Source organism: Gorilla gorilla, chromosome 17, assembly GCF_029281585.2.
Source record: "Gorilla gorilla gorilla isolate KB3781 chromosome 17, NHGRI_mGorGor1-v2.1_pri, whole genome shotgun sequence".
In the NCBI taxonomy this organism is placed as follows: Eukaryota; Metazoa; Chordata; class Mammalia; order Primates; family Hominidae; genus Gorilla; species Gorilla gorilla.
In genome coordinates, this window is record NC_073241.2 from 115121214 (window position 1) to 115145684 (window position 24471).

Below are 24471 nucleotides of genomic sequence, written 5' to 3' on the forward strand. Positions count from 1 at the left end.
TCCATGTTAATACAGATAGCAGTGTAGTTATTTCCATGGTTATGGAGATAGCAGTGTCGATATTTACATTGATATACAGATAGCTGTGTAGATATTTGCATGTTCATACAGATAGCTGTGTAGATATTTCCATGTTCATAAAGATAGCGGTGTAGATATTTCCATGTTCATACAGATAGCGGTGTAGATATTTCCATGTTCTTACAGATAGCGGTGTAGATATTTCCATGTTCTAACAGATGGCGGTTTAGATATTTCCATGTTCATACAGTTAGCAGTGTAGATATTTCCATATTCATACAGATGGCGGTGTAGATATTTACATGTTCATACGGATGGCGGTGTAGATATTTCCACGTTCGTACGGATGGCAGTGTAGATATTTCCATGTTCATACAGGTGGCGGTGTAGATATTTCCTTGTTTATACAGATATCAGTGTAGTTATTTCCCTGTTTATAGAGATAGCAGTGTAGATATTTCCAGTGATATACAGATAGCTGTGTAGGTATTTGCATGTTCATACAGATAGCGGTGTAGATATTTCCATGTTCATACTGATATCTTTGTAGATATTTCCATGTTCATACAGATAGCGGTGAAGATATTTCCATGGTCATACAGATAACGGTGTAGATATTTCCATGTTCATACAGATAGCGGTGTAGATATTTCCATGTTCATACAGTTAGCGGTGTAGATATTTCTATGTTCATATAGATGGCGGTGTAGATATTTACATGTTCATACAGAGGGCGGTGTAGATATTTCCATGTTCATGGAGATGGGGGTGTAGATATTTCCATGTTTATGCAGATAGCGGTATAGATATTTCCATGTTTATACTGATGGTGGTGTAGATATTTCCATGTTTATAGAGATGGCGGTCTAGGTATTTCCATGTATATAGAGATATTGGTGTAGTTATTTCCAAGTTTATAGAGACAGCGTTGTAGATGTTTCTATGTTTATACAGATAGCGGTGAAGATATTTCCATGTTTATACAGATAGCGGTGTAGATATTTAAATGTTTATACAGATAGTGGTGTAGATATTTCCATGTTTCTAGAGATAGTGGTGTAGATAATTCCAATTTTATACAGATAGCAGTGTAGATATTTCCAAGTTCATACAGATAGCTGTGTAGATATTTCCACGTTTATACAGATGGCGGTGTAGATATTTCCATGTTCATACAGATGGCGCTGTACATATTTCCATATTTATAGAGATGGCGGTGTAGATATTTTCATGTTTACACAGATGGTGGTGTACATATTTCCATGTTTACACAGAAAGCGGTGTAGACATTTCCATGTTTACACAGATAGCGGTGTGGATATTCCCATGTTTATGCAGATAGCGGTGTAGATATTTCCATGTTTATACAGATAGCGGTGCGGATATTTCCATGTTTATACTGATAGTTGGGCAGATATTTCCATGTTTATACAGATAGCAGTGTAGATATTTCCATCTTAATACAGATGGCGGTGTAGATATCTCCATGTTCGTACAGATGGCGGTGTAGATATTTCCATGTTCATACAGATGGCTGTGTAGGTATTTCAAAGTTTATAGAGATAGCGCTGTAGTTATTTCCATATTTATAGAGAAATCTGTGTAGATATTTCCATGTATATGCAGATAGCTGTGTAGATATTTCCATGTTCATGCAGATAGCGGTGTAGATATTTCCATGTTCATCCAGATGCCGGTGTAGATATATCCATGTTCATACAGATGGCGGTGAAGATATTTGCATGTTCATACAGAGGGCGGTGTAGATATTTCCATGTTCATACAAATGGCGGTGTAGATATTTCCAGGTTCATAGAGATGGCAGTGTAGATATTTCCATGTTCATACAAAAGGCGGTGTAGATATTTCCATGTTCATAGAGTTGGCGGTGTAGATATTTCCATGTTTATACAGATAGCAGTGTAGTTATTTCCATGTTTATAGAGATAGCAGTGTAGATATTTCCATGGATATACAGATAGTTGTGTAGATATTTGCATGTTCATACAGATAGCAGTGTAGATATTTCCATGTTCGTAGAGATAGCGGCGTAGATATTCCCATGTTCATACAGATAGCGTTGTAGTTATTTCCATGTTCATACAGATAGCGGTGTAGATATTTCCATGTTCATACAGTTAGTGGTGTAGATATTTCCATGTTCATACGGATGTCGGTGTAGATATTTACATGTTCATACAGATGGCGGTGTAGATATTTCCATGTTCGTACAGATGGCGGTGTAGATATTTCCATGTTCATAAAGATGGCGGTGTAGATATTTCCATGCTCATACAAATGGCGGTGTAGATATTTCCATGTTCATAGAGATGGCGGTGTAGATATTTCCTTGTTTACAGAGATAGTGGTGTAGTTATTTCCAAGATTATAGAGAGATCGTTGTAGATATTTCCATGTTTATACTGATAGCGCTGTAGATATTTACATGTTTATAGAGATGGCGGTCTAGATATTTTCTTGTTTATACAGATAGCGGTTTAGATATTTCCATGCTCATGTAGATAGCGGTGTAGATATTTCCAATTTTATAAAGATAGCAGTGTAGATATTTCCATGTTCATACAGATAGCAGTGTAGACATTTCCATGTTTACACAGATAGCGTTGTAGATATTTACATGTTTATAGAGATAGCGGTGTAATTATTTCCATGTTTATACAGATAGTGGTGTAGATATTTCCATGTTTACACAGATAGCGGTGTGGATATTTCCAAATTTATACAGATAGCGGAGTAGATATTTCCATGTTTATACAGATTTTGGTGTAGATATTTCCATGTTTATACAGATGGCGGTGTAGATATTTCCGTGTTCATACAGAGGGCGGTGAAGATATATCCATGTTCATACAGATGGTGATGTAGATATTTCCATGTTTATAGAGATAGCGTTATAGTTATTTCCATGTTTATAGAGATAGTGCTGTATACATGTCCATGTATATACAGATAGCTGTGTGGATATTTCCATGTTCCTACAGATAGCTGTGTAGATATTTCCATGTTCATACAGATAGCGGTGTAGATATTTCCATGTTCATACAGATAGCGGTGTAGATAATTCCACCTTCATAGTGATGGCGGTGTAGATATTTCTATGTTCATACAGAGGGCGGTGTAGATATTTCCATGTTTATAGAGATGGCGGTGTAGATATTTCCATGTTTATACAAATGGCTTTGTAGATATTTCCATGTTTATAGAGATGGAGGTGTATATATTTCCATGTTTATACAGATGGCGGTGTAGGTATTTACATGTTTATAGAGATGGCGGTGTAGATATTTCCATGTTTATACAAAAAGCGGTGTAGATGTTTCCATGTTTACACAGATAGTGGTGTAGACTTTTCCATGTTTACACAGATTGCGTAGATATTAAAATGTTTATAGAGATAGCGGTGTAGGTATTTCCATGTTTACACAGGTAGCGGTGAAGATATTTCCATGTTTACACAAATAGCGGTGTGGATATTTCCATCATTATACAGATAGCGGTGCAGATATTTCCACGTTTATACAGATAGCGGTGCAGATATTTCCATGTTTATACAGATGGTGGTGTAGATATTTCCATGTTTATAGGGATGGCGGTCTAGATATTTCCATGTTTATAGAGATAGCGTTGTAGTTATTTCCAAGTTTATAGAGATAGCGGTGTAGATATTTCCATGTTTATACAGATAGCTGTGTAGATATTTCCAAGTTTATACAGATAGCGGTGTAGATATTTACACGTTTATAGAGATGGTGGTCTAGATATTTTCTTGTTTATACAGATAGCGGTGTAGATATTTCCATGTTTATAGAGATAGCGGTGTAGATATTTCCAATTCTATACTGATAGCAGTGTATATATTTCCATGTTCATACAGATAGCAGTGTAGATATTTCCACGTTTATAGAGATGGCGTTGTAGATATTTCCATGTTCATACAGATGGCGGTGTAGATATTTCCATGTTTATAGAGATGGAGGTGTAGATATTTCCATGTTTATACAGATGGCGGTGCAGATATGTCCATGTTTGTAGAGATGGCGGTGTAGATATTTCCATGTTTATACAGATAGTGATGTAGATGTTTCCATGTTTACACAGAGAGCGGTGTAGACATTTCCATGTTTACACAGATAGCGTTGTAGATATTTACATGTTTATAGAGATAGCGGTGTATTTATTTCCATGTTTATACAGATCGCGGTGAAGATATTTCCATGTTTACACAGATAGCGGTGTGGATATTTCCATGTTTATACAGATAGTGGTGTAGATATTTCCATGTTTATAGAGATAGCGGTGCAGATATTTCCATGTTTATACAGATAGCAGTGTAGATATTTCCATGTATATACAGATAGCGGTGTAGATGTTTCCATGTTTATACAGATAGCGGTGCAGATATTTCCATCTTAAATCAGATGGCGGTGTAGATATTTCCATGTTCATACAGATGGCGGTGTAGATATTTCCATGTTTATAGAGATGGAGGTGTAAATATTTCCATGTTTATACAGATGGCGGTGCAGATATTTCCATGTTTGTAGAGATGGCGGTGTAGATATTTCCATGTTTATACAGATAGTGATGTAGATGTTTCCATGTTTACACAGAGAGCGGTGTAGACATTTCCATGTTTACACAGATAGCATTGTAGATATTTACATGTTTATAGAGATAGCGGTGTAGTTATTTCCATGTTTATACAGATCGCGGTGAAGATATTTCCATGTTTACACAGATAGCGGTATGGATATTTCCATGTTTATACAGATAGTGGTGTAGATATTTCCATGTTTATAGAGATAGCGGTGCAGATATTTCCATGTTTATACAGATAGCAGTGTAGATATTTCCATGTATATACAGATAGCGGTGTAGATATTTCCATGTTTATACAGATAGCGGTGCAGATATTTCCATCTTTAATCAGATGGCGTTGTAGATATTTCCTTGTTCATACAGATGGCGATGCAGATATTCCCATGTTCATACAGATGGCGGTGTAGATATTTCCATGTTCATACAGATGGCGGTGTAGATATCTCCATGGTTATACCGATGGCTGTGTAGATATTTCCATCTTTATACAGATAGCGGTGGAAATATTTCCATGTTTATACCGATGGCGTTATAGATATTTCCTTCTTTATAGAGATAGCGGTGTAGATATTTCCATGTTCATACAGATGGCGGTTTATATATTTCCATCTTTATAGAGATGGCGGTATAGCTATTTCCATGTTTATATAGATGGCGGTGTAGATATTTTCATGTTCATACAGATGGCGATGTAGATATTTCCATGTTTACAGAATTGGCGGTGTAGATATTTCCATGTTTATAGAGATAGCGGTGTAGATATTTCCATGTTTTTACAGATAGCGGTGTAGATATTTCCAAGTTTATACTGATAGCGGTGTCGATATTTCCATCTTAATGCAGATGGCGGTGTAGATATTTCCATGTTCATACAGATGACGGTGCAGATATTTCCATCTTTATAGAGATGGCGGTATAGCTATTTCCATGTTTATAGAGATCGCGGTGTAGATATTTTCATGTTCTTACAGATGGCAGTGTACATATTTCCATGTTTATAGAGATGGCGGTGTAGATATTTCCATGTTTATGCAGAGGGCGGTTTAGATATTTCCAAGTTTACACAGATAGCGGTGAAGATATTTCCATGTTGATACACATAGTGGTGTAGAGATTTCAGAGTTTATAGAGATAGCGGTGTAGATATTTCCATGTTTAAAGAGATGGTGGTCTAGATATTTCCTTGTTTATACAGATAGCGGAGTAGATATTTCCATATTTATAGAGATGGTGGTCTAGATATTTCCTTGTTTATACTGATAGCAATGTAGATATTTCCATGTTCATACAGATAGCTGTGTAGATATTTCCACGTTTATGGAGATGGCGGTTTAGATATTTCCACGTTTATACAGATAGCGTTGTAGATATTTCCATTTTTATACATATAGCTGTGTAAATATTTCAAGGTTTATACAGGTAGCAGTGTAGATATTTCCATATTTATGGAGATAGCAGTGTGGATATTTCCCTGTTTTACAGATAGCAGTTTAGATATTTCCGTGTTTATACAGTTAGCGGTGTAGATATTTCCGCGTTTGTAGACAGAGCGGTGTAGTTATTTCCACATTTATACAGATAACGGTGTAGATATTTCCATGTTTATATGGATAGCGGTGTAGATATTTCCATGTATATACAGATAGCGGTGTAGATACTTCCATGTTTATGCAGATGGCAGTGTAGATATTTCCATGTTTATAGACAAGGCGGTGTAGATATTTCCGTGTTTATACAGATGGCGGTGTAGATATTTCCATGTTTATAGTGATAGCGGTGTAGATATTTCCATGTTCATACAGATAGCGGTGTAGATATTTCCATGTTCATACAGATAGCAGTGTAGATATTTCCATATTCATACAGACGGCGGTGTAGATATTTCCATGTTCATACAGACGGCGGTGTAGTTATTTCCATGTTCATACAGATGGCGGTGTAGATATTTCCACGTTTATAGAGATGGTGGTGTAGATATTTCCATCTTTATACAGATAGCGGTGTAGATATTTCCATGTTTATACAGATGGCGGTGTTGATATTTCCACCTTTATAGAGATAGCGCTGTAGATATTTCCATGTTCATACAGATGGCGGTTTAGATATTTCCATGTTTATAGAGATGGCGGTGTAGATATTTCCATGTTTATACAGATGGCGGTGTAGATATTTCCATGTTTATAGAGATGGCATTGTAGATATTTCCATGTTTGTACAGGTAGCGGTGAAGATATTTCCATATTTATACAGGTAGCGGTGCAGATATGTGAATTCATTAAACCTCTTCTTCTTTATAAATTACCCTGTCTTGGGTATGTCTTTATCAGCAGCTTGAACATTGACTAATACACTCACTGTCCATGAATGATACTCTTTTAGCCCATTTGCGTTGTTATAAAGAAATACCTGAGGCTGGGTGGTTTATAAAGAAATGAGGTTTATTTGGCTCCTTGTTCTGAAGGCTGTACGTGTAGCATAGTACTGGCACCTGCTTCCAGGGAGGGCCTCAGGAACCTTCCAATCATGGTGGAAGGTGAAGGGAAACCAGCATATCACATGGTGAGAGAAGAAGCAAGAGAGAAAGGGAAGAGGTGTCAGTCTCTTTTAAACAACCAGATATCGCATGAACTCACAGGGTAAGAAATCATTCATTACCAAGAGGACAGCACCAAGCCATTCAGGAGGCATCTGTCTCCAACATTGGGGATCACATTTTAACGTGAGATTTGAAGGGGACAAACATCCAAACTATGTCAGATACCAAAGCTGACAATGCTTAGGATCTTTAGCTGTTCCAGGTCCTGGGAAATGGGAGAGAGTTAGCTTCCCTCGTTTATGCTGTGCTACTGCATATTATATAAGTAATTATAGTTCTCTAAAGGTTCTTAAAAGCAAATAAACAAATGCAAGGCAAAACATATGAAATGCAAGGCAAAACATACGAAATGCAAGGCAAATGCATTAAAAACTTTTGAGTGTTAATATATAGATTTTATTTTTATCTTTTTAATTTCTTTTGCTTAACCAAATAGATTATGTAGTTTTGATTAACTGGCCATGAAATAGCTCTGCCTACATAGAATTTCCCATGAATAATTGGTTGTGGAGACTTTTGTGTGTGACCCAAATCCTCCCTCAAAACTGAAGTTTGCCCAGCTATTGGGAGTGTTGGCAAATCATGCCTCTCAGCTGATTCTCTCTAGAATTTATTCTCAGGAGATCTAATTAATAACTTGTCAAGCTGATGTCCATCCTTGGGGACAACTCGTATCTGAAGAATGGCCAGTGAAAGGTATTAAAACTCCATACTCCTGCCTCAATTTAGGGCAACTCTGAAGGGTCACCCCAGCTTCTCAGCTCCCCCTTGAGATTAGCTGAGGTATTTGTTGTGACTGCCTCACATCTCAACTCCCTTTATCCAATTCAGCTTTTTCGCCACAGTTGTTGGTTCCTAGGATTTTACCCAGTTAAATGTTCTCTACACAAATCTCTATCTCAAATCTGCTTTACAGGGAATGTGGCCTCAGACAGGTTTTCATTAGGTTCTGGACATAACTCTCATTAGTCATTGATATGATTCGGCTGTGTCTCCATCCGAATCTCACCTTGATTGTAATTATCGCTGCATGTCAAGGATGGAGTCAGGTGGAGATAATTGAATCATAGGGGCGGGTTCCCCCTACTGTTCTCCTGGTAGCGAATAAGTCTCACGAGATCTGATGGTTTTCAAATGGGAGTTTCCCTACACAAGCTTTCTTCTCTGCTACCATTTAAGATGTGCCTTTGCTTCTTTTTTGCCTTCTGCCGTGACTGTGAGGCCTCCCCAGCCATGTGGAATTGTGAGTTCATTAAACCTCTTTCCTTTATAAATTACCCGGTCTTGGGTAGGACTTTATTAGCAGCATGAGAACAAACTAGTACAGTCTGTTCTATAAGCCCAAGTCGGATCACAGAGTCCCGCTTTCTGTTTCTTTGTTTTTCTAGCCCATATTTCTACTAAAACTTGACTCATATAGACTCAAAACAAAATAATGAAGCATGGCTAATATTTATTTAATATTTTATACGTGTCAGGTACTGTATTTTGTAACTTATCTTTTAATAATCTTTCCAAATCTCTAAAAGGAGAATTCTGCTTTTTTATAGAGAAAATAAGGATGGCTCTGAAAATGTTAGTAGTAGGGGAAGCAGGGTGAGGGACATAGGGGGCACTTTGTGTTATTTGTGCATTTTACCATCAGTCTAAAATCAGGTCAAAATAAAAATAATGAGAAGTAGAAGCAGGTTGTTAAGATTTTCAGTGTGACTCTAGAATTTTTGTGTTTGTTGTTTGTTTTGGAGTGTAGTGGTAAGATCTCTGCTCACTGCAACCTCAACTTCCCAGGCTCAAGCAATTCTCCTGCCTCAGTCTCCCAAGTAGCTGGGATTATAGTTCCCTGCCACCACACCCAGCTAATTTTTGTATTTTTTTTTTTAGTACAGATGGGGTTTCAGCATGTTGGCCAGGCCAGTCTCCAACTCCTGACTTCAAGTCATCCGCCCGCCTCAGCATCCGGGAGTGCTGGGATTATAGGCATGAGCCACCACTCCTGGCCCAAAGTTCATATTTTAACTACTAACCTAAATTATTTTAAAAACAAAAGTCTCCTTGGACTCAAACCAGGTCAGAGTGACATGATCATGTGCCTGTTTTGTGCAGGGTGAAGTGAGATTATTATCTAGGAAATAGCTGAAATGTCTTGTTGTGGGCATAAATATTTCATATAAATTCTAAGCTTCATATTAGCACTTAGATTATAATTATCTAAAGAATAGAGAACAATTTCATATAATTTTCAGTGTATCAGGTGAATCAACAGTATACATACAAGCATGCAGATGAATTTCAGTGAATATAGTGGTGACAATGCTCAACAGAATAAGTGTCCCCCACCCCAACCCTGAATCTTGCTCTTTCACTGTCCTAAAGATAGAATAAAATGGTTCAGGCATCCAGCTTGTCCCCTCCACACTTCACACTTTTACTTAATAGCAGCTTATCTTTAACACTTTGTCGTCTTTAAGATGTTGCTAATTCTTTCTGGTAGATCCCAGGACTGAGGATGAGGAAGAATGATTTTATTTAAATAAGGTTGCTTAATTAAAAAACAATTTTTTTAGTTTTAAAATATTTTCATTATTTTATAAAATGTTTGTGGGTACAAAGGAGGTTTATATATTTGTGGGGTACATGAGATGTTTTGATACAGGCATGCAGTGTGAAATAATCACATCATGAGGAATGGGCTTTCCATCCCCTCAAGCATTTATCCTCTGAGTTAAAAACTATTCAATTGGCTGGGCGCGGTGGCTCACGCCTGTAGTCCCAGCTCTTTGGGAGGCCGAGGTGGGCGGATCGCCTGAGGTCAGGAGTTTGAGACCAGCCTGGCCAACATGATGAAACCCCATCTCTACTAAAAATACAAAAATTAGCCAGGTGTGGTGGCGAGTGCCTGTCATCCCAGCTACTCGGGTGGCTGAGACAGGAGAATCATTTGAACCTGGGAGGTGGAGGTTAAAGTGAGCCGAGATCATGCCATTGTACTCCAGCCTGAGTGACAAGAGTGAAACTCCATGTCAAAAACAAACAAAAATCAATTACATTCTTTAAGTTATTAAAATTAAACATTGTAAATGATATTTTTTCCCAAAGCTTTTTCAAAGAAAAAAAAAAGTAGAAACAAAGACACTTTCTACTGATTTCCAGCATGGTGACTCTGTATTTCTAGCATGTGTTAAGGTGAAAAATTGATTTTATGTTTAATACAAAACATAGCATAATGTAATGAAAAGCAAGATTGTAATGATGAAGGAAAATAACATTAGTGCTAATATTTTTCAATTTGAAGCATTGGATTAAAATGAATTAGGTTATATTCCAACATGTTTATATTGAATTTCTTTTTTCTCCAATTGGTTTCTTTTTATTAATGGGGGAGTGTTGCATTTGTATAAGGTTTCCCTATTATATTCAATTGTTTTGAGATGCTTTTCATATGAAGTTTTTATGTTTTCTTTTTGATGTATACATGTTATGCTTTTATGCTGAATTTGATAATTGGTGCTGTATGTGCAAAAGAAATTTAATTTCCCAGCTTTTATTTTTTAAAGCCCTGGGAAGCAACATAATAAAGTAGAAATAGTATCAAGACAGGAGTTAGAATACCTGGATTCTAAAATTTAAATTAAATTAGGACCTAGTGACATTATAGGTGTTCCTTGATCTTCTGATGACCTGATTCCTCAAAAGAAAAATAAAATAATCTATAAATTGTTTCTAATTCTAAAACTCTATCAATCCTATTTTTAAAATTATAATTAGTTGAACTCTATAAGGTCACAAAAATCCCTATTAAGAAACTAAAATAAAATTTTATCATATCTTAAAAATACTCTGATCTTTTTTTATATGCTGACATGAATTCTAATTATTTTTGAGCCCCTAAAAGCATTTAAGATCACAGTTTATGTTTTATTATTGACTTTCAGATAATTAACATTTTACTGATAGATATGAACAAATCTACTCTAACAGAGATAGTCATTAGTTTATTTCTCTCTTTTCAGTATCAATAAAAAATATCGATTTACCAATAACAATGAATTAATTGCCTGAAATAAATGAAACGTAAGCAGCAAAAGTGAACCTTTTAGTATAACTCTTCTTGTAAACATTGACTTAGTTCAAAGGGAGCTTATCTTTAAAAAAAAAGCGCTAATTCATGTCTATTGGTATAGATATAATCTTTTGTTCCTTGAAAATAGATCCTACTATACTCCAGACACTATGCCACTTGGTGCAGATATTAACACAAATAGCAGGTGATCATTGTCCTCATGGAGTTTATTTTAAAGAGAACAAAGTGAGACAAAGGCACACAAGCAAAGAACTACAATACCAAGGGGATGGCATCTGACTCAGCATGGAGGTGTCACGGAAGGTGTTGTTTTGCTTAGGTTTTGAAGTGTGGGTAGGAGATGGCCCATGTTGAGAGTGGGAACTGGGAATTAAAAAGATGAGGAGGTCTCTGCAAATCTACATGGATGGGAAGTAGCATGCTGATGTGGGAAACAACTAAAAAGTTCCAGAATGCATGGTTTATAAAGCGTGAGTCAGAGAGGGCTAGACCAGTAGCCAGATCAAGGATATCTCAGATGTTATAGTCATGAATTAGTGCATTGACCTGCAGGCCATGGGAGTCACTGAAGGTTTCAGTCAGGTAAGTGAGCTGATCAGAACAGTGCTTTAGATAGGCTGCTCTTTTGGCTGTAAGGGGGACACGTTTGAAGTAGGGCTATAGCTAAAAATATACAGACACTTCCTCTTGTCTACAGCCCTGCTGGCATCTGTTGTATTTTGACTTTTTAATAATAGCCATTCCAACCGGTACGAAATGGTATCTCATTGTGTTTTGATTTGCAATTTTCTGATGATTAGTGATTCTAACCATTTTTTTTCGTGTATTTGTTGGCCATTTGTATATGTTCTTTTGAGATGAGTTTGTTCATGTCCTTTGCCCATTTGTTAATTGGGTTATTTTTTTTCTAATTGATTTAAGTTCCCTGTAGATTCTGGATACTAAAAAACAAACAAAAAGCAGAAGTAAATAAATTCTCAGGACACACACACCCACACCCACACCCACAGAGAGAGAGAGAGAGAGAGAGAGCCTAGGTAAGAGGCCACCAACCACCAGGGTCTAAACTGGGAACACTTTCTAGTACAGAATGAATGGAAAGGATTCATGAAATATCTAGAAAGTAACGTTAATGAGATTTACATGTATGGAGTGAATGAGGAGAAACAGGGATCATTCAGGATTCTGGTAGGGATACCAGGGGGAGCCATTAGTTGAAATTTTGAAGTGGGAGAAGGAGAGGCAGTTTTAGGGAGAAAGATGAGTTGTTTTTTAGGTATTTCAAACCCTTGAAGCTTCTATGGGACATCGAAGTAGAAATAACAGTCTGTGGGTTGGGACAATAAAGAAAGAAATTGGTTGAAGACTAGGGGAAGAGTATAGAGCAAAGAAATATTTAAGATAATAAACATAGAGAGATAGCTGAAAATGTGGGACTGGATTACAAAGGAAGAGTGATTTAGTTATGAAGCCCAAGGGCTGACAGGAATGGGTGACTACTCGAGGAGTTCATATGCATCTGTTATTGTATGAATAAAAAAAATATCTGTTCCTTCCTAAAGATATCTTCAACCTGTTTTTGGATACATATGGGCACTGCTTTTCATTCTCTTAGCCCCATTTCTTATTTTAGCCTCTGCTGTAGCAATCAGTTCTGCACAGGCTTTGACCCAGGCTTTGACTAGTTGGTGCAGGTGTGATATGACACTTACCTGGAATGGCCCACAGTTTGTGGCTGCTCTCACTTAAGTAGGTGGGATGCTCATGTAGGTGTAACCTAGAAGCTTGGTAGAGTTTATGCCCATGGGGCAACCTGTGACCACTCAAAAATAAAGCCCTTTCCTCCTCCCAGATTGAGGAGTCTTGCATTATGTAATAAAACTCCTTAGAAGGCCTATTAGGTTCCAATACAGCATTAGGCAACTTGATAAGGTATCCCATCATCAGCCTTCCTTTCTTCCCTCATTCCTCTGCCTCTCACTCTTTCTTCCTAAGTTAACTTCTTAGATAAAATGCCAACTTTCTATATTTTGTTTCACATCAGGGAAAATAATTGTATATCCCATTTCAAACGCACATAAAAAGGTTACTGTATAGAAAATTTTTCTTTAATAGATTAAGGTGTAACTTTCCAAATACTTTAAAATTTTATTTCAGATACGTTTTTCATTTTTATAAGCTTCATCTAAAAGCAGAGTTCACCTAAGAATATACCTAACAGCATATTACATAAAATATATTTTATATTTCAGTAGTTAAGCTAGGATTCTTTCAAAATTGAGAGGATCTACAAATATTTCTAACACATTAGTTTTCAGTCTTAAGGCTGAGTCAAGAACAAAGCTCCTAAACTTTGCATTGGTGATTGAGAACATTTTAAAATTGTTATTTAATTCATTAATTTATTTTTAAAAAATTTTCACATTGTAATCATATAGATTTATAGGATACAATTTGATGTTTCAATGAATATGTATGTTGTCTAATGATCCAATAAGGATACTTAGTGTATTAATTACCTCATGCATTTATCATTTCTTTTTCAGAAGAAATTTCAAAATCCTTTCTTCTAGATACTTTGTAATATACAATACTTTACTTTTAACTATAGTCACCCTGCTTTGCAAAGAACACTTCAACTTATTCTTCCTATATAATTGTGATTTCATAACTGTTAACCAATCTATCTCCATTTTACCATCCCCACTTCTTCCTCACTGGTAACCACTATTCTACTCTACTTCTCTATTAACATTTTTTTTTTAAGATTCCACATATGAGAGAGATCATGCGGTATTTGCTTTCTGTGTCTGGCTTATTTCACCTAACATTGTATCCTACAGGGTCATCCATGTTGTTGCAACTGGCAGAATTTCATTCTTTTTTTATTGCTGAATAGTATTTCATTGTGTGTGTGTCCATATATATATATATATATATATATAATTTTATGTATAATTATAATTACACAAAATTATATATAATTATAATTAATTTTATGTATAATTATAATTACACATAAAATTATATATAATTATAATTATATATAATTACATATATAATAATAATATATATTATATGTAATATATAATATACATAATGTATAAAATATATAATATACATAACGTATATTATATATATTATACATAATATATATTATATATATTATACATAATATATATTATATATATTATACATAATATATATTATATATATTATACATGATATATATTATGTATAATATACATGATATATATTATACATAATATACATGATATATAATACATAATATACATGATATATATTATACATAATATACATGATATATATTATATATAATATACATGATATATATTATGTATAATATACATAATATATATTATATATATATAATTCACTTGTTTGTTTTTAGACACATAGGTTGATTCCATATCTGATTATTAGAAATAGTGCTACAGTAAACATAAGAGTGCAGATATTTTTCAAACACAATGATTTCATTTCCTATGGATATATACCCAGTAGTGGGATTGCTGGGTTATGTGATCAAATGATTGTTTCTTTTTTTATTTTTTTATTTTTTAGCGAACTTCCATAAAGTTTTGCTTAATGGTTGTACTAGTTTACAACTCCATCAACAGTGTGTAAGTGTTCCCTTTTCTCCACTTCCTTGCCAACTCTTGTTATCTTTTACCTTTTTGGTAATAGCCATTCTAATGGGTGAACTGGTATCTCATTGTGGTTTTGATTTGCATTTCCCTGATGGTTAGTGATGTTTAACATGATTTTATTATATATTCGTCTTGACCATTTCTATATTTTCTCTTGTGGCATTTCTTTTAGTTTATTTTGTCCTTTTTTTTTTTTTTTTGAGAAGGAGTTTTGCTCTGTTGCCCAAGCTGGAGTACAGTGGTGCAATCGGGGCTCACGGCAACCTCCATCTCCCTCTTTCAAGCAATTCCCCTGCCTCAGCCTGCTGAGTAGCTGGGGTTACAGGCACACGCCATCATGTTTGGCTAAATTTTTGTATTTTTAGTAGAGAAATGATTTCACCATATTGGTCAGGCTGGTCTCAAACTCCTGACCTCAGGCAATCCACCTGCCTCAGCCTCCCAGTTTTGCCCATTTTTAAATAAGTTATTTATGTTTTTGCTGTTGAGTTGTTTAAGTTTCTTATATAATCTGGGCATTAACTCCTTAGCAGAAGTATAGTTTGCAAATATTGTATCCCATTCTGTAAGTTGTTTTTTCACTCTGTTAAGTTTCCTTTGCTGTGCAAAAGCATTTTAGTTTGATGAAACCCCATTTATCTATTTTTGCTTTTGTTGCCTGTGCTTTTGACGTCTCATTTAAAAAATCCTTGTACAACCCAAAGTTATAGAGAATTTCCCACATGTTATCTTCTAGTAGTTTTTCATAGTTTTCAATCTTACCTTTAGGTCTTTAATCGCATTTGAGTTGGTTTTGTATAAGGTAAAAGATAGGGGTCTAATTTCATTATCCCACATGTAGATATCCAATCTTCTCAGTACCATTTAATGAAGAGACTGTCTTTACCCCTGTGTGTGCTCTTGACTCCTTTTTTGAAAATCAGTTGACTTTAGGTATCAGAATTTATTTCTGAGCTGTATATTCTCTTCCATTGGTCTATGTGTTTGCTTTATGGCAGTGCCATGCTGTTTTGCTTACTATGGCTTTGTAGTATATTTTGAAGTCAGGTAGTGTGGTGCCTCCAGCTTTGTTATTTTTGCACAGGATTGCTTTGGTTATTTGGGGTCTTTTCTGGTTTCATACAAATTTTAGGGTATTTTTTTCTATTTCTGTGAAGAATTTCATTGGTATTTTGATAGGGATTGCATTGAATCTGTGGGACATTTTGTTAGTATGGTCATTTCAATAGTATCAATTCTTCCATTCCATGAGTATATAGTGTCCATTTTTTGTGTATCGTAAATTTTTCCATCAGTGTGTTATAGTTTTCATTGAAGAGATCTTTCACGACCTTGATTAAATTTATCTGCAGATTTCTTGGTAGCTATTGTAAATGGAATTCCTTTCTTGATGACTTTTTCAGATAGTTCACTATTAGTGTATAGAAACACCACTGAATTTTCTGTGTTGATTTTGTATACTACAACTTTACTGAATTTATTTATGATTTCTAGTAGTTTTTGGTCAAGTCTTTAGGGTTCTCACTCTATATAAGTATATATAGAAAGAACCCTAAAGAGAGAGAGATCATATATATCTATATGATCATATATATAGATGTATACATATGTATGTGAGATCACATTTTCTACAAACAGAAACAATCTGACTTCCTTCTTTCCAGTTTGGATCCCTCTTATTTATTTCTTTTGTCTAATTGCTCTGGCTCTGACCTCCAGTACTATGCTAAATAGAAGTGGTAGAAGTTGACATCCTTGACTTCCTCCATATCATAGAGGAAAAGCATTTAACTATTCACCATAAATAAGATGTTAGCTGTGGGTTTGTCACATATGGCCTTTACTGCGTTGAGGTACACTCCTATACCTACTTTCTTGACAGTTTTTATCATAAAGGAATGTTGACTTTTGTCAAGTGTTCTTTTTGCATCTGTTGAAATGATCACATGGTTTTTGTTTTTCTTTCTATTGTGGTGGTGAATCATATTTACTGATTTGTGCATGTTAAGCCATCCTTTCATCCCTGGGATGAATCCCACTTGATTATAGTGAATACTCTTTTTAGTGTGCTGTCGAAGTCAGTTCACTTGTATCTTGTTGAGAATTTTTGTATCTATGTTCTCCAGGAATATTGGCCTGTTATTTTCATTTTGTGCGTGTCCTTGTCTGGTTTTAGAATCAGGATATTGTGAGCCTCATAAGATGAGTATGGAAGTATTCCTTCCTCATTCCTTTTGTGGAAAAGTTTGTGGAGAATTGGTAGTTATTCTTTAACTGTTTGGTAGAATTCAGCAGTGAAGACATCAGGTCCTGGGTGTTGGTTGTTGTTGTTGTTGTTTTGATGGAAGATGTCTTATTATTGATTCAATTTCCAAACTCATTATTGATGTGTTCAGATGTTATATTTCCTCACAATTTAATCTTGGTAGTTGTATGTGTGCAGAAATTTATTCATTTTATTCTACATTATCAAATTTGTTGGCATATAGTTATGAGTAATGTCTTACAATCCCTTATATTTCTGTGGTGTATCAGTTGTAATGTCTCCTTTTTCATCTTTTATTTATTTGAATTTTCTCTCCTTTTGTCTTAGTTTAGCTAAAGGTTTGTCAGTTTTTCCTTTACACTTTGTCTTATTTACCTTTTGAAATATTTTTTAGTGTCTGTTTCATTTATATCTGCTGTGAGCTTTATTATTTCCTTCCTTCTACCAATTTTGGGTTTAGTTTGTTTTTGATGTTCTAGTTACTTGAAGTGTATAATTTTGCTTTGTGATTTGAAAATCTTTCTTCATTTTTGGTGTAGGCTTTTATTGATATAAATTTCCCTCTTAGAACTGCTTTTGCTACGTTCCATAGCTTTGGGTATGTTGGATTTTCATTCTTACTTGTCTCAGTGACTTTTGAAATTTTCCTATTAATGTCTTAATGAGACCTATTGATTTCTTGGGTGCATGCTATTTAATTTCCATGTTTTTATACAATTTCCAAGGGCTTTCCTGTTGTTGATTTCTGGCTTTATATCACTGTAATCAGAAAAGATACTTCATATGATATCTGTCTTCTTAAGTTTGTTAAGACTTATTATGTGTCATAATGTATGATTGGTCCTAGAGAATGTTTGGTGTACAGTTGAGAATAATTTGTATTCTGCAGCTGTTGGATGATGTATTAGTCTGTTTTCATACTGCTGATAAAGACATACCCGAGACTGGGTAATTTACAGAGAAAAAGAGGTTTAGTGGACTCATAGTTCCACGTGGCTGGGGAGGTCTCCCAATCATGATGGAAGGCGAAAGGCACATCTTACATGGTAGCAAACAAAATAGAATTGAGAACCAAGTGAAAGGGTTCCCCCTTATAAAACCATCAGATCTTGTTAGACGTATTCACTACCACAAGAACAGTATGGGGGAAACCGCCCCCATGATTCAATTATCTCCCACTGGTTCCCTCCCACAACATGTATGAATTATGGGAGCTATAATCAAGATGAGATTTGGGTGGGGATATACAGCCAAACCATATCAGGTGAGATCTTCTTTACCTGCTATGTCCATTTGGTCTATGGTATAGTTTGAGTCTGTCATTTTTTGGTTGATTTTCTCTTCATATAATCTGTCCATTTTTAAAGTGGAGTGTTGAAATTTCCTACTAATATTGTATTGCAGTCAATCTCTACCTTTAAATCTAATATTTGCTTTATATATCTGGTTGTTCTGGTGTTGGGTACATATATAGTTACACCTAAGTAATATATATGTTATGTCCTCTTATTGAATTGGGCTTTTTATCATTTCATTATACAGCGACATTCTTTTTTTATATAGTTTTTTTATTTAAAGCCTTTTAAAATATGACATGACTGTGGCTACTCCTGCTTGCTTTTCATTTGTTTGCATAAAATATATTTTTCCATCTCTTCACTTTCAGTCTATTTGTCTTTAATAATGAGGTAAGTATCATGTAGGCAGCACATAGGTGGGTTTTGCTATCTGAATCCATTCATCCACTTTATGTCTTTTAACTAGAGTTTAATCCACTTCTATTCAAGTTTATTATTGATAAATTAGGACTTCCTTCTACCATTTCATTAGTTGTTTTTTAGATTACTTGTTCACTTCTTCCTTTCTTATTGTTTATCTCTCTAGTTTGGTGGTTTTCTGTGGTGCTAAGCTTTGTTTCTTTTCCCTTTTTTGGTGTGTGTGTGTGTATCTGCTGTAATTTCTTTCTTTCTGGTTAGTGAAACTAACATACAGAGTCCTGTATTTGTAACAGACTATTTTACACTGATAACAACTTAACTTCTGTCACATAAAAATACTCTTGACTTCTCCCCCTCACACACACAATTTATATTTTTGTTACCTTACATTGCATCTTTATGAATGGTAGACTCTATGGAACACAGGATCTATGTCACAACTAAATCAATTATTTAATGGCAGCATTAAAGCAGCCCAAAGAATGTGAAAAACTGGTGTGGGTGTATTTAACTTTTTAAAAACTATGTTTCATAATGTTTTCATTAAAAAGTCTTTATCAGTTTGCTAATGCCTAATTTTTACAACCAGCCACCATAGATTTTACAGGATAAATATATTATTTCAGTGGTAATTGAAGCAGAATTTTTGTTGCTCTTCTTACCCTTAGAGATTGTGTATTATCCTCAGACGTAATTCTTTGATTTTTTTTCTTTTCATGTTGTTACACATAGTTACCAACAATCAACGTGAGAATAACCTTTGAATATTTTCAAGCATTAAGATTTGTTTATACAGCTGCACAATTAGACAACCAACACTCTTGGGTCTTTACCTCTCAGCATACACCTGATTATTAACTTAAAGTTATGATGGGAGAAGTATCAATTTTTCTTGGTCACCTAGATTTAGAAATATGTAATAACTATAAGCTTGGGTCTGCTTCTTCAGAAGCCTAGGAAGTGGAGTGATGGTTCTCTGAAGAGGCTGGAAACAAAGTATGTGTTTCCAGAAGGCTTAATAGAATATGTTGAGACATAGGCCATTAACACAAAAGTGAAAGAAATGCAAAAAATGTATGAAAGTAAGGATTTGAGAAGGGAAATTTTATTTTTAAGTCTAAGATTCCTATGAATTATATGAAAGTAAATGTCCTATCCTTAAAATTAGCCAAAGGAAGCACTTTACTTATCAATATGATATGACTTTTCATACTCTTATCTAAAGATATCCTAAACTAAGATCCAGTTTTCTAAGAAAAGACTTTTTACTCATGCTTTAAAGCATGCTAGATGATTCCTACCACATCACATCATGTTGTTTACATGTATGATTTAAACTGCATTTATTCTTCAACTCACTGGTTCCTTAGGCTTCTTATCTTTCCTTGCACGCTTAGATAATTTTATGTAAAATTGATTTTTAGAAGTTTAGTTGCTGGGCGTAGTGGCTGTCACCTGTAAACCCAGTACTTTGGGAATTCAAGGCAGGTGGATTGCTTGAGTCTTGGAGTTTGAGGCCTGCCTGGGAAAGATGACAAACCCTATTTGTACAAAAATAAAAGTATTAGCTGGATATGGTGGCACATGCCTGTGGTCCCAGCTACTCCAAGTCTGAGGTGGGAGGATGGCTTGAGTCCGAGAGGCAGAGGTGTGAGCCAAGATCATGCCCTGCTCTTCAGCCTGGGCAAAGAAGCCAGACCCTGTTTCAAAAAAAAAAAATCTAGTGAGATTTGATTTCTATTTCTATGTGATTCAAAACTAGGAGAGCTTCAAGGCTAATGACTATTAAAAAATGGCCATTGCTACTTGCATTTTCTATGAAGCCAGCATACACAGCAACGTGCAACCTAAAAACCAAGCTATTTAATATGTAGCTTAGATTTCAGGTTTGATTGTCTTTGAGGTTTGATTATTGCAGAGATCAATTGCCAGACCAAATATAGACTAATTCTGTATTTGGTCTTTTTATCATATGAAACACCCCAGCCTTGGGTATAAATTAAGAGCAAATACGGATGTTTATACCGATAGCGGTGTAGATATTTCCATGTTTATACAGATAGCGGTGTAGATATTTTCTTGCCTATACAGATAGCGGTGTGGATGTTTCCATGTTTATACAGATAGTGGTGTAGATATTTCCATGTTTATAGAGATAGTGGTGTAGATACTTCCATGTTTATAGAGATAGCGGTGTAGATATTTCCATGTTTCTACAGATAGCGTGGTAGATATTTCCATGTTTATAGAGACAGCGGTGTAGATATTTCTATATTTATAGAGATAGCGGTGTAGTTATTTCCATGTTTATACAGATGGCGGTGTAGATATTTCCATGTTTATACAGGTAGCGGTGTAGATATTTCCATGTTTGTACAGGTAGCGGTGAAGATATTTCCATATTTATACAGGTAGCGGTGCAGATATGTGAATTCATTAAACCTCTTTTTCTTTATAAATTACCCAGTCTTGGGTATGTCTTTATCAGCAGCATGAAAATTGACTAATACACTCACTGTCCATGAATGATACTCTGTTAGCCCATTTGCATTGTTATAAAGAAATACCTGAGGCTGGGTAATTTATAAAGAAATGAGGTTTATTTTGCTCCTTGTTCTGAAGGCTGTACATGAAGCATAGTACCGGCACCTGCTTCCAGGGAGGGCCTCAGGAACCTTCCAATCATGGTGGAAGGTGAAGGGAAACCAGCATATCACATGGTGAGAGAGGAAGCAAGAGAGACAGGGAGGAGGTGTCAGTCTCTTTTAAACAACCAGATATCGCATGAACTCACAGGGTAAGAACTCATTCATTACCAAGAGGACAGCACCAAGCCATTCAGGAGGCATCTATCTCCAACATTGGGGATCACATTTTAACGTGAGATTTGAAGGGGACAAACATCCAAACTATGTCAGATACCAAAGCTGACAATGCTTAGGATCTTTAGCTGTTCCAGGTTCTGGGAAAAGGGAGTGAGTTATCTTCCCTCATCTATGCTGTGCTACTGCATATTATATTAGTAATTATTGTTCTCTAAAGGTTCTTAAAAGCAAATAAACAAATGCAAGGCAAAACATATGAAATGCAAGGCAAAATATACGAAATGCAAGGCAAATGCATTAAAAACTTTTGAGTGTTAATATATAGATTTTATTTTATCTTTTTAATTTCTTTTGCTTAACCAAATAGATTATGTAGTTTTGATTAACTGGCCATGAAATAGCTCTGCCTACATAGAATTTCCCATGAATAATTGGTTGTGGAGACTTTTGTGTGTGACCCAAATCCTCCCTCAAAACTGAAGTTTGCCCAGCTATTGGGAGTGTTGGCAAATCATGCCTCTCAGCTGATTCTCTCTAGAATTTATTCTCAGGAGATCTAATTAATAACTTGTCAAGCTGATGTCCATCCTTGGGGACAACTCGTATCTGAAGAATGGCCAGTGAAAGGTATTAAAACTCCATACTCCTGCCTCAATTTAGGGCAACTCTGAAGGGTCACCCCAGCTTCTCAGCTCCCCCTTGAGATTAGCTGAGGTATTTGTTGTGACTGCCTCACATCTCAACTCCCTTTATCCAATTCAGCTTTTTCGCCACAGTTGTTGGTTCCTAGGATTTTACCCAGTTAAATGTTCTCTACACAAATCTCTATCTCAAATCTGCTTTACAGGGAATGTGGCCTCAGACAGGTTTTCATTAGGTTCTGGACATAACTCTCATTAGTCATTGATATGATTCGGCTGTGTCTCTGCCCGAATCTCACCTTGATTGTAATTATCCCCGCATGTCAAGGACGGAGTCAGGTGGAGATAATTGAATCATAGGGGCGTGTTCCCCCTACTGTTCTCCTGGTAGCGAATAAGTCTCACGAGATCTGATGGTTTTCAAATGGGAGTTTCCCTACACAAGCTTTCTTCTCTGCTACCATTTAAGATGTGCCTTTGCTTCTTTTTTGCCTTCTGCCATGACTGTGAGGCCTCCCCAGCCATGTGGAATTGTGAGTTCATTAAACCTCTTTCCTTTATAAATTACCCGGTCTTGGGTAGGACTTTATTAGCAGCATGAGAACAAACTAGTACAGTCTGTTCTATAAGCCCAAGTCGGATCACAGAGTCCCGCTTTCTGTTTCTTTTTTTTTTTTCCAGCCCATATTTCTACTAAAACTTGACTCATATAGACTTAAAACAAAATAATTAAGCATGGCTAATATTTATTTAATATTTTATACGTGTCAGGTACTGTATTTTGTAACTTATCTTTTAATAATCTTCCCAAATCTCTAAAAGGAGAATTCTGCTCTTTTATAGAGAAAATAAGGATGGCTCAATCTTTTGATTTTTATTACAAGCTTTATTTTGTATAACATATAATAAACTAAAAATATTGAAAGTTTAGAAACCATCAGCACACAATCGAGGTGATGGAAATATACTTCACCTCCAGTTTCCTGATGCCTCTTTATAATACATTTCTCTGGCCCCTCATTCCTGGCCCTTAAAAACCACCAAACTGCTTTCTGTCACTGGACAGTAATTTATACAGTCAAAAAATGTATATAAATAAAATTTTACACTATGCACTTTTTTGTCTGACATTTTATGTTTTCTTCTCTGCATGTTTTACCTCTAGAGTCTGCCTTGTTTCACTTAGTATAATTATTTTGAGATTCATTCATGTTATAGTATGTATCCATAATTAATTCTGATAAAGCAAGTTAATTCATTAATGTATTGATTGATATTTAGACTGTTTCTAGTTTGGGCTATTATGAATACATGTGCTATGAACATTTGTGTTGATATCATTATATGAACACCTACTTTTATCTCTCTTGGGTAAATACCCAGGAGTGCAATGGCTGAGTCTTACGGCAGAAGTATGTTTAACTTTTTAAGGGACTCTTGAACTGTTTTTCAAAGGTTACACTTTTTTGTATTCCCATCAGCAGTGTATGAGAGTTTCAGCTTCTCCACATCCAAGCCAGTGCTTGTCTATTATCAGTCATGCTAATCTTAGCTATTTAAAAATAGATAGTGGCGTCTCATTTTGGTTTTAATTTGCATTGCCCTAAGCATTAATTATGTTGAGCAAATGTGCTTATTTACCAAACAAATGTCTACTTTGAAATGTCTGTTCCAGTCTTTCACCCAAGTTTTAAATGGGGTTGTTTGTTTTTCATTATTAAATGTTGAGCTTTTAAAATATATTTTTGATGCAAGCCTTTTATCAGATATATGAGTTGCAAATATTTTCTCCCAGCCTGCAGCTTGTCTTTTCAGTCTCTTAATAGATTCTTTTGAAGAGCAGATTCTTTTTTTTAAATTTGATGAGTTCTTCTTATCAATATATTATTATATAAATCATGCTGTGGGGTCATATCAAAGAAAGCTTTGCCTGACTCAAAGTCCCAAATGTTTTCACATCTTCCCTCTCCTCTCCTTTGGGAACTGAGATTACACGTAAATTCAGTTACTTGAAATTTACTGTCTACTATTG